This window comes from Bombus vancouverensis, chromosome 17 (genome assembly GCF_051014615.1).
Source record: "Bombus vancouverensis nearcticus chromosome 17, iyBomVanc1_principal, whole genome shotgun sequence".
Classification (NCBI taxonomy): Eukaryota; Metazoa; Arthropoda; class Insecta; order Hymenoptera; family Apidae; genus Bombus; species Bombus vancouverensis.
The window spans coordinates 7,643,947-7,656,418 of NC_134927.1; positions in this window are offsets into that span (position 1 = coordinate 7,643,947).

Consider the following 12,472-nt stretch of genomic DNA (forward strand, 5'->3'; position numbering starts at 1 on the left):
TAATCCTATAGCTCTCCTTAAAAGAAAGATTTGTAGCAACACGTGGCAGTAAACATTCCAACGGTTTCTGTCCCGTAGCTCGCCACACGCAGATCCTATTCTCCGGGCAGGATGTTTACCAGATGCCGACGCGTCTCCGCAGTGTGTGATCGGCTAGCCCGAGGACCGTTATAAACACTAATATCTAGTTACCTAAAATCCTTCAACAGATACACAGTCTTTGTCCCAGTTACGGGAAGACAGGAGAGACCTATTTTTCCACGAACGACGTCTCCCACTAGCAACCCTCCCTCAAGGGCGGCTAGCATCCTTTTCTAACTACCGATATGGAGATTGGCCAATTAGCAGCAACGTCAATTTCCCTTACTTTCCGAACGTAGGATGTCCCCGACGAATCCGATGATCTCGTGTCCTTAGACACACCCCGTCCTAATTTTCCTCTGAGGTATCACCGGGACGGAAAGTCATTCTCTCTCTTGCGGTCTCACCGACAAAAAGGATTAACTCCTTACGGTCAGCGAATATTAACACAGAATCCGACTTAGATTTTTGCGAGTGCGTATGACTACCGTCCCGTTGTCCGCGGATTCGTTATTGAACCTAGGATCATTGTCATTAGTTTCTCGAGTATCTAATTACCACGGTTACTTGTCCGGTTCTATGGTAATCGTAACTACACTAGCCAATGTCTTCTCTATTGCATAACGACGACGTGTAATCCAAACGAAGATTCGCTTCACGCCCCTAACCCTAATTCTAATGTAGACCCGACATCAGAAGAGGGATCAGTGCCGGTTATAACAGTGCAAGAGCTTACGACCATCGTGCGCGAGTTAATTCCGTCGCGAGTGCAAAAATCGAATGTGGAACCTAACAATTTTTCGACTCCGCTGCATGGTGCGCAGCTACCAATCTGATTATGGAGGAAAATCCTTTGCAAAGCAGTGCCCTGAATGTAATTTCAATACCGAGTGTCGAATCGACTTCTACGTAGTGGAGGCGCCAACTGGTAGATCAAGCCATCGGGGTGAGTCGTTTCCATTTTACCCCGATTTCGGAGCCGAGTGTTCGCTAATTAAAGAATCCGTAGTCTTGAGAATTTCTGGCAAAAGAACGATTGATATAGTAGTAATGCGAGGAATAAGAAATATTGGTACTAAACGTATCGCTCAAATCTTGTCCGTTGCAGGTGTCGGCGGGTAGAGATAAACTTTTCATGTTCTCGCTGATAGTTATTTAACAATACGATGTCACGATTGCTTGTTAAATTTTAAGCCAAGATTTTGACGTAATATAACACAAAATAGCCTCGCTATGTGCAAAACAAAAATAATTAATGCCTGTAATAAAACCGCTGAAAACGAGATCGATGTTAATGAAGTTGACAATGATGTACGTGGTAGTGATAGAAGTCGATTAATCTTTCTTTTTGAAAATTCAGAGATTCATCCGTTACGGGTTCCCTACGTACTCGTACAGAAAAAAATACAGGCCAGGTAGAAGTACAATTAATTGATCCTAACATCGCTGTACAAGGAGTCCTAATAGACTTCGCGAGCGCAGAATAGTACGTGAGAGAACAAGCGACTTAATTACAGCCGAAAATCATAAAGCCTAGTAATTCACCGTTCGCGAGCCCTGTGTTACTCGTGAAGACGAACAATGGTTCATATAGATGATAGGTAGATTTTCGAGAACTAAATAAATATACGGTCGCGGATCGGTATCCTTTGCCCCTCATTGCGGATCAAGTCGCGAGATTGCAAAAGCGAGATATTTTATTATTCTGGACATGGCCGGTGGGTTTCTCCAAACCCCTATTCATCCTATTTCTAGGAAGTATACAGCCTTGATTACCCTCGATGATCAATTTGGATAGTGGGTTGTTGTTTTCTTCGAATTCTTTTGTGCCTTTGTTCGATTCATTCGATGTCCTTTATTTGCATAACATAAGTGCGTGCGCGTTTAATGTTTCTTCCGGAAGTCATTTTCCGGACGGCGATACTATGCTGACTCCGTTGAAAATGGGGATTCTTACATTTTCGGACAACCCTAATAATTTTGCAACTTGTACTTGTCTGGGTATTCTAATGTTTATGTTCTTCCTTGCTACAGTTTTGTGAACCGTCAAAGCGTTTGCTACGGAAATCCTCAGGAGTAGTCGCGTGCCAAGTCTTCTGTAGCATTTGACCCTTTTTAATTGTGGTGACATAAGAAATCATTTGGCCAGAGTGATCTGTACCACACTTTCCTCCATTATCTTCAGCAGCGGCTGCTGATTTCGATGTTGCGAACAAACGAAACGAGAGATCATTCTTGAGATTCCTTTGAAAACACGTGTAACAGCCAACGTGCCATTCGTACGTTGTCGTCTATTTGGATGATGCCCTAATTATTGCCGACTCGATAGATCAAGCTCTAAAAGTATTGCACACCCTACTATTACCCTTGTAAAAGCCGGATTCTCCTTTAACTTTTCAAAATGTTCTGTTCTAAAGGCATCGGTACTGTATCTGGAATATGTAATTTACGACGGAGAAGTTCGTCCCAATCCGGGTAAAATGCACGCCTCGAGTTCTTTACCTGCGTCAACGACCGTCACACAGCTCAGGCATTTCATAGGTTTAGCCCTTTATTTCCGAAAATTCGTCCCTAAATTTTCACGGGTAATGAAACCCTTGTATGCGCTTACTTCCGATAATAAAAACATGACTTGGACAGATAGGCATGGAAAAATAAGGCAAAAGGTAATTTCGGCCCTGACCGACGCGCCGGTGTTAATGGTATTTGACCCGAACTACCCGATAGAACTTCGTATCGACGCTAGTTCGGATGGATATGAGGTTATTTTAATGCACAAGATTGAAAGTAAAAATAGAGTAATAGAATATTACAGTATAAGAAGTAGCCCTGCGGAATCTAGGTATCATTCTTACGAACTAGAAACGTTAGCAGTTGTGAACGCCGTCAAGCATTTCCGTCATTATCTCCACGGACGAGAATTTCTTGTCGTCTCCGATTGTAATCCTTTGAAGGCATCCAGTAGTAAGGTAAATTTAAATGACAGGGTTTACAGGTTTTACAGGGTTTACAGGGCTTACTTACAAACTTTTACTTTTGACATTCCGTACCGGGAGGGTAAACGAATGTCCCACGTAAATTTTGTCTCGCGAAATCCCGTAGACTTGGATCACCTTACGATCAACGGAGTCATAGGGAAGGAAATCAATCTGACCGAAATCTCCGAAGACTAGCTATTAGTGGAATAACGTCGCGACTCCCAAATTTCTGAGATCGTCAATAAATTGCAGAACGAGGAGCTCACGGGAGATATCGTGAATACGTATGAATTACGGTCCGGTACCCTTCATGTAATATACGTTATGGAAATGTAATGTACGGAAATGTACGTTAATGTTTATTGGCTAATTCGTGTTGGTCGTTGGAAAAGGATACTAGCTGCCCTTGAGAGGGTGTTGCTAGCGGGAAGCATCGTACGTGAGAGATAGCAGATTTCTCGTGTGTCCCCGTGGTAGGTGGTCAACTTCGAGACTGATAAACAAAGACTGTTTGTCTCTTTGGAGGACCTTAGCTAAAATAAATCCTAAGATTTATGGCGGTCCTTAGGCTAGCTGGAAATATTCGGTACGAATGTATCGACTTCTGGCAATCATCTTGTCCGCAGGTATAGGGTCTTTGTGTCGTGCGTCACGCGACGTAAACTGTTGTGAAGTTTACTGTCAAGTGCCGCCACAATTCTATAAAAATATTTTGTGGTTTTTCTGTTATATAACATTATATTGTATTATAATTAGACGAGTTCATAGAACGGTTTCTTTGTCGCCAAAGAACTTCAAATTTGATGTCATAGTAAGAAGAAGACTATCGTTAAGAGAGCGAGCCTCGCGGTTTGTCGCCTGAAGATTTTATGCACGATTCCGAAACTTCAAAGCAAGCAAGCGAACCTAGTTCTCTTCCCACAAGTAACTCAATTTTTTTCAGGCTGACATTTTGAGCTATGCATACCTGAAATTTAATTAGAATGTAATTCTTTTTTATTTAAAATTGCATTCATCTTCCAGAGCTATTAGTGAATTACAACGAGATTGTCCTTACCAACATCGAGGCCCTTTTTCTATTTCGTTCGGTAATTTTCATTGTTAACTTTTTAAACATTTTCTTCTACGCCAACTTTAAAATTTGTTGACGATCACTTTCTACGAATTAATCACTGTTATCTGATCGCTCTGCTCTGATTACGTCAGATCTACGAATAAGGAACAAGGGAAGTAATTGAGGTACAACAGGGTTAATCACGTAATTCGTATTTAGATAGACTAGTTTAAAAAGATAGAAATAAATTTACCTTTTGTATTGTAGTGCGTGGGTTCGTTCCAACTGATAAACGAAGTAAGTTGTTTATGTTAGAACAAGAAGCTGAACGGCAGAGTTAGCATTAGTGTTCAACAACTTATAGGTGACTCACGACATTTGATTGTATTAGGAAGCGTATATGTTACATTGTTGCCATTCTTAACGTTCTCACAAACGCGGGTACCGAGTCAAGTGGATAACTCTGTATTCATTCGTTCTGTTCATCACGCAATTTGTATGGTATATGTGTGAGAAGAGGCAAACCTGCCCCCTCTATTCTGATCAATCACACCCACATTTTATTCACTCGTTATCTTTCACGCAACGCACAGTATGCATTTTATACTGTATTGTAGTATCGTGGACAAATTTTTTTTTTTATTTGTTGAAATTACAATCAATTCTCGCGTTGAGAATTTTCAGTAATTTTTCTGGCGTGGCGCAGTGACATGGCTGCTTATTTACAATAAGTTAATACTTATTATAGATAGCTATAATTTATAAGTATTATAAGTAAGTGCAAATGCTTAATTTGGATAATTAAATGAATCTAACGTTTAGGTCTAGCGGGTAGTGCCTCTTCAGCCTGCGAATCTGGTCCGTCGTATCGAGTAGTCCAGTGATTAGGGGGTTTCGGTGTTTGTTGATTCTTTTGCTATATCTGTCGCTATATTTTGCTATTTCCTCTTTGACGGTGGGTATCTTGAGGTCGCGGTGTATTGTTTCATTGGTTACATACCAAGGTGCGTCAATTAGGGATCTTAGCGTTTTCGATTGAAAGCGTTGGAGTATTTCAATGTTGGAGTTGCTTGCTGTTCCCCATAGTTGGATTCCGTAGGTCCAGACAGGTTTTATTACGGTCTTGTAGAGGGTAATTTTATTCTGTATGTTTAGTTTGGAGCGTCGGCCCGTGAGCCAATAGAGTTTTTTTAGTTTGTCCTTTAGTTGCTTCGTTTTATCTGAGATGTGTGTCTTCCACGTTAGTCTCCTGTCCAGGGTCATGCCCAGGTATCGGACTGTGTCCCTGCTAGGGATTGTTGCATTGTTGATGGTGACCTGGGGGCAGGTTTGTTTTCGGAGCGTGAAGGTTACATGTGAGGATTTCTTTTCGTTGACTTTGAAGCCCCATTTGTGAAACCACTTTTCCATGGAGTCGAGACTGCGCTGGAGAGTGGATGAGGCTATTACCGGGTCTGCGTGGGTAGCTAATAGCGCTGTGTCGTCTGCAAATGTCGCTATTGTTATATCGTTTGATATGGGTAGGTCGGCAGTGTAGATGGAGTACAGTAGGGGTCCGAGGACACTACCTTGGGGTATGCCGGCTTCTATTGGGAATGTTGCGGAAGTGGCGTCTAGGCATTTAACCATGAATTGTCTATTGGTTAGGTAAGATTTTAGGATGGAGTAGTAGGGGTGAGGTAGGATCTTTTTAATCTTGTATAGTAGCCCTTCATGCCATACTTTGTCGAATGCCTGTTGGATGTCTAGGAAAACCGCTGAGCAATATTTTTTCTTTTCAAGTGTTTGGCTGATCGTATGAGTTAAGCGGTGGATTTGCTCTACTGTAGAATGATGTTTTCGGAAGCCGAATTGGTGATCTGGGAGTGTTTTCAAGTTCTCTAGGATTGGAAGGAGTCGGTTCGTGAGCATCTTCTCGAATAGTTTGGACAGGGTAGGTAAAAGACTGATTGGGCGATATGAGCAGGTTTCGTATATCGGTTTACCGGGTTTAGGGATGAGGGTAATCAATGAGATTTTCCAGGCCTTAGGATAGTGTTCCAGGCGAAGGATAGCATTAAAAATCGATGTGATGAGTGCTATCCCTTTTGTGGGAAGTTCCTTGATTGCTTTATTGCTTATTAGGTCGTGTCCTGCTGCTTTCTTGGGGTTTAGGCGACTGATTGTTTCTATAGTCTCTGCAGAGGAGAAGGGTTCGATAGGAGGGGACATTTGGAAGGGGGTGTGCAGGTATTCGGTAACGTCCGCGGCGGCTTTGGGGGAATGGGTTTTGAATACTTTTGACAAGTGTTTAGCAAACAGATCGGCTTTTTCTGTAGGGCTTCGCGCCCATCCACCTTGCGGACGGCGGATAGGTGGAATTATTTGTGGGGGGCGTGTGTGTTTCCTGGAGGCCTTCCATAGTGAGTAGTTGGCGTCGGCTGTGGGGGATAAGCTGGCGAGGTATTTATGGAAGCAGTCGTTTTTATAGATTTTTAAGGTTCTGGATAGCTTCCTAGTTGCGTTATTAAGTTTGCGTTTGTCCTCCGGTGTTCTATGGGTCTGCCGTACTCTTCTTAGTCTACGTTTTTCTGCTATTTTTTTTAGTATGTATTGGGGATATTCTTGTTTGCTGTTAGATGGCTTTGTCGGTGTGGAGAGGCGGATTGCGTTTATTATGCTCGTGTTTAAGTATTCCGTGGCTGCTTCGATATCTTCCTTTGTTTTTAGTGGGGTGAAGGCTGAGGTTGAGTGTGTAAAGACTTCTCTGAAGAGCTGCCAGTTGGTGTGTTGGTTGTGAATGGAGCCGTTAGGTGTATTCTCGATGATTGTTGAACTGACTGTTGCTATCGCGGGAGAATGATCAGAGGAGAGATCAGCCGAGGAGTTGATCTGGACGTGTCTTGATGGGATATTTTTAGTTATGAAGAAGTCGAGAAGGTCGGGTATTTTGTTGGTGTCAGTGGGCCAGTATGTGGGTTCGTATGTGGTGAGGTAGTTGAGGTTGTTGTTTATTATGCTGTTTAAGAGGTTTTTGCCTCTTGCTGTAACCAGTCTGCTGCCCCATTGGATGTGCTTGGCGTTATAGTCTCCTCCAACTATGAATCTATTGCCCAGGGTGTCCAGGAAGTTATCAAAGTCTTCTTTGGCGATGGAGTGTCTGGGAGGGCAGTATACTGCTGAGGTGGTGATTGAGCCATGACAGTCTTCTATTGCTACGTTTGTTGCTTGTAGGTAGTCTTTCTGGAATGATGGAAGTTCGTAGTGCTTAATACTTGCTTTGATTATTATTCCGGTGCCACCGTGGGCCTTTCCGCTGGGGTTTTGGGTATGGTAGAATTTGTAACCATTTATTTTCAGGTAGTTCTTGTCGGTGAAGTGGGTTTCCGATACGAGCATTACGTCGATTTGCTGGTGTTTTAGGAAGAGTTCTAGTTCAAGTTTGTGTTGCGCTAGACCGTTGGCGTTCCAGAGTGCTATGCGCCTTGGTTTTATTTTGCGTCGGGGCGTGTTAATTTATCCACGATGAGTGTTAGTACCGATAGCAAGTTATTTATTTGCTCTGTTTGTTTCTCTATTAGCTTTTCAAGCCTAGAGAAGTTGTCTGTGTTAAGTGGGTTGGGGACACTCTTTTGGGGAAGATTCCTTTGGCTATTCGGGTTATTTTGGATGCCTTGTACTGCTTGGGCATAGGAGGTTGAGGTGGAGATGAATTTGGTAGGACTGGGTGTTTGGTTGGTTGAGGGGGTTGGGGTAGTCGTGAATTTCGGCGGGCTGGGTGCTTGGTTGGATACCTCTTTTGCTCTGAGCTTAGGGTACCTGTTCGTGTATAGTGTTTTATATGCTGGGCAGCCTTTGTAGTTGGCAGGGTGGTCCCCTTGGCAGTGGATGCATTTCGCTGGGGTTTCCGGTGATTTGGCGCACTGGTCAGTGGAGTGAGTGCCTGCGCATTTAACGCAGCGGAAAGTATGGTTGCAGTATTTCTGCGTATGACCGTACCTTTGGCACCTTTTGCATTGCACTATTTCTTTTTTCACGAGCGGTGGTTCGATCTTTACTATCGCGTTCATTAGGCGACTGATGTTGTAGATTTCCTTATTGTTCGGCTTTTGTTTAATGTCTGGGAAGAATAAGGATAACGGGTCTTTCGAGACTCTATGCCTTATATTACTTACGTTGATGACTTCGTGGCCGAGTTTTGAGAGTTCGTATTTGAGTTCGTCTATGTCTGCTGAGTGGTGTATGTTTCGTAGGACCACCCGGAAAGGCCTTTCCTGTTTGAGTTGGTAGGTGTGGAAGTTGGCGTTCAGGGTCCTGAGTGTCTTGGTGAGTTTTCTGTAAGCTTCTGGGTTCGTCGGCAGTATTTTTACTCTATTGTTGCTAATCTTAAGGTTATATTCCTCCTTGCTGATATCTCTCTCTAGGGACCTGGTCATTGTCTGTATGTCAATGACGTCGTCCACAAATATTGGTGGGGGAGGGGGGATTCTCTGTGAGTGTTAGTTTGGTGGCGGTTCTACGATTTCCATGGCGTCGTTTGAGGATTCCAATACGGCGAATCTGTTGTGTGTGTTTATTTGCGTTGCTGTTTCTATTTTCCTTTTCTTTGTAGTATTAGCGTCGTTAGTGCGGAGAGTTCTGCTACACTTCTGCCACGGGGGGGGGGGGGCGGGGGGCAGCTCGGGGTAGCTGCGAGTCTGCTCCGGAGAGCCTGGTCGCGGTTGTTGGGCCATCATCGAGCTAGTTAATTCGGAATGAACAACTAGTCGTGAGGCTGTGAGGCTAGTATTCGGGTTGGGGTTAGGTGCGTGGGATTTTCTTCTCCCTAAAGGGTAAGGGACACTTAGCTGTGTTCACTTTCGACGGTTGGGCGACACGCGTTGTTTTCGGACTACGCTGGGCACTAGAGACACGTCTGCACGCTTCGGCACTCCACAGCGAACTGATCGTGGACAAATGGCCTAAGAAATATCGGGTGAACTATAAACAATGTCGCGAGAAAGCCTATGGCCACGGTCCGTTGCGGAACGCGTACATGGTGGGGCCATGAGAAAAGACAAAGGGATGCTTAAGGAAGAAAAACGAATTGACAGTCAGTCATGAGAAGTCAGAGAGTGTGGTCAGCGTTGTGAGAGAGTATGGTCCGCGTGAAAGAGAGTGTTGAAACCGTGGTGACGAGAGTTGTAAATTAACTATTTAATTATTTTAGTTACAGCACATTATTGTATTTAGTTCACGTTCAATAACCATCGTTTCCTGTTTAATCTATTTTAAATAAATAAGAATAAAAACCTACAGTATGTACATATATGTATACACATTTTTCAACCATACACATATATTTTACATATTTGTATATTTTATATGCATAGATGCCATGTACTTCTCGCGTATTTTAAATGCGAAAAAAATCCGCAGTCTACTTATAACAATTGACCAACTGAAAAACATCGTACTGTGAAATGTAATGTTTTTACGAATCGAATTATAATAATTTCATGATGATAGCGAAATTAAGAGAAACTTAATTTATATAATCTTTGGTGGCTCACAAGCCTTAGTCTTATCGCAGTGCACAGTTTATTGAATTCAGTTTCGAAATGACAATCGTGTAAGTAAAACAAATTAGTAATACATAGAGTTTACTTAAAAAGACGAAACTTGACGTATTGTCCGTTTATTTTAGCAATTCTTTTCAGGACGAAATTATTATTACTATACGTTGACCTTGATGAAGGTCATTAACTTTCGTAGGCAACATTTTTCTAGAACTTTAAGTAAACAAAGATATTTCAGATGATAAAATATAATAAAAATGTGTTTAAAAACTGAATCTGTTCTCCTTTCTATTATGGCATAGCATCGATGTGTAATACTATTTTTCCATAGTATAATATCTTCCATTAGCACGTGCTTAATACCACAAGTCATATGAATGTGTAATGCAACCAATAATTATCATCTTCAAGTCAGGCAACAACGTTACATTTGTACAAAGGAAGTTATTGACCGTTACACTAACCGACATACCATTCTGACTGACAATGAGCATAATTTGAGTATAACAGTATCCTGGAACTCAATGATCTGCGTATATCGTTTTATCCTACCAGTTAAATTCTATTTCATTCAATATCCTTCCCCTTTTGCTGAAGAAACATTATTCAAACAATAAATTTATGCATCACATGCCAATAATAATCCAGGACACGGAACACAAATCGTTAATTAATTTATACTTGAAAACGAATTTACTTTATTGATATATATATCATTCAATTGTTTAAAGCTTTGTTTATTGGCATTTAAAAATTAACCTTAGTAATTGATGATTGCTGTGTTTCCCGTTGCTTAAATTGCATTACGTTCGTTCATATAGATGAGTTTATCCTGGCCTCAAGGACATGTTCGTTAATTTTTAAAAACCAACACCTAATAAACAAAGTTTCAGTGTAACTTATTCTTCACTTTCATTTTATTCTTCATTATCATTTTATTTCAATTTGCATAGGCACTGTTTAGATTTTTTATCATACGCTATCATACAGACTGTACATGTACAGAAATCAAGAATATTCGTACTTTTATACCATTTCGTCGACGTGATTTCGACAATTGTTACAAAAAGTTACAAACCGATAAAAAGCCTACCTTTATAATAATTAATTTGCTATTAGTGATAAAATAAATATTCAACCTAATTCTCGTTCATAGCATTAGAAGAAAAAATAATACATGGAAAGTATATTGTTGCTGCTGCGTTTTCTAACGTTTGAGTTAATTAAAAGATACTACGCGTAATCAATCGATGAAATGGAGATCTACATATGTCAAAGAAGTAGCAATACGCAATAACACAAAACAGAAATTTTCTTCAACATGACGCTAATATAATAAAAATAATAATGAAGAATTTCTGCAAGTGTATTGCAAAATGCATCTTTTAAGGTAGTTGTATGTTATTTGCATACTTCACTATGACAATTTTTCGTTAGGATTAGTAATCTTACCGACTTCTTTTCCATGATGCCTTTTCCAGATGCAGGGTAATCAATATCGACTTACTGAAAGGGTCTTTCGGTGATCTTTCAACGTGATTCGTTAACCATTTTTGGATCATTACGTAATACGTTGTAGTTCGCATGATCTCTCATTATCGTCCTTAAATCCTGGTCAACATCGGGTCATCAACAATATCAACGCGTTACAGATTTAATTTTTGCAATATCCGGATGATAGCTGTTTAGTTCACGTAAAACATAGTCTTACAATGTTCGTGGCACTACCACACGATTGTCGCATTACATGACTCTCTTTCGACAACCAAATTCCTTTGTCGAATTTTTCGAATGTAAAATCTAGTCTTCATTTTCAACTCAGTACCATTTTGTAAGCCTTAAAAAAGTTCTTGTAATTCAATATCCTCTGCTGTTTCTGCAACCAAATAGTTAAACATCACGGGTAATGCTTCAATAGTATTAATTTCGAATTTATCGATTGCGTCATCGTCTCGTATCTCTTCTGGCTTAAGTGAAAGGAATGAAAGCTTATCTGCATTATTATGTAAGTTTGTATTTTTGTACTTGTTATCGTACTTTGGTACGATGTTTGTTTGCTTGCCGATAAAAATTCTATTGAATCGAATAGTCGTACGTTTAACTGCCACATTTAATAATTTCCGACACACTGAAATATGCTGTATCGATATTCGTGCATGTATTGCAACGCGCCTGTTTAGTAATCCAAGAATCAACTGTTTTCATAGCGCTGTATATATATAATCTTCAAAATAACAATGGATACATATCTTCTGTAATTTACATTTGGAGATGTTTCATTGTTAGTCTAGAGTTAAAGGCACAGATGAAAATGGATCAAATGCTTGAAATAATGTGAAAAGGAGATACATGAACATCTAAAGTTTTACCATCAATATCTATACAAATCTATACAAACTATAAGCTGTAAGATGCGGAAATTTCAGTGTCAGGCATCAGTGTTCACGGCGGATCGAGCGCCGATAATCTAAATATTTCCCCGACATCGAACCGTCGATGATCGGTTTAATTAATCGGCGAGAAAACTTCAAGAGGTTCAGATTTGAGACTTCGGTCACCTTCAGTACATAAAACACTTTAGCAGACAAACGTGATTCGTTTTTTTTAAAACTATTTAGCCCTCTTCCTATAAAACATACGTATCTAATGTAACCATCAATCGTTTAGAAGTAAAGAGCCTTTAAGAATTTTTTGCATCTGGCTCCTTGAGAAAACAGAATAGGTTAGGAAGAGTTCATAATAATTTAATCAGAAGAGATCAACTTTGCATGCAACGGCAAGACAATATTTTCAACAATTGATGACTACATACAATATAAGAG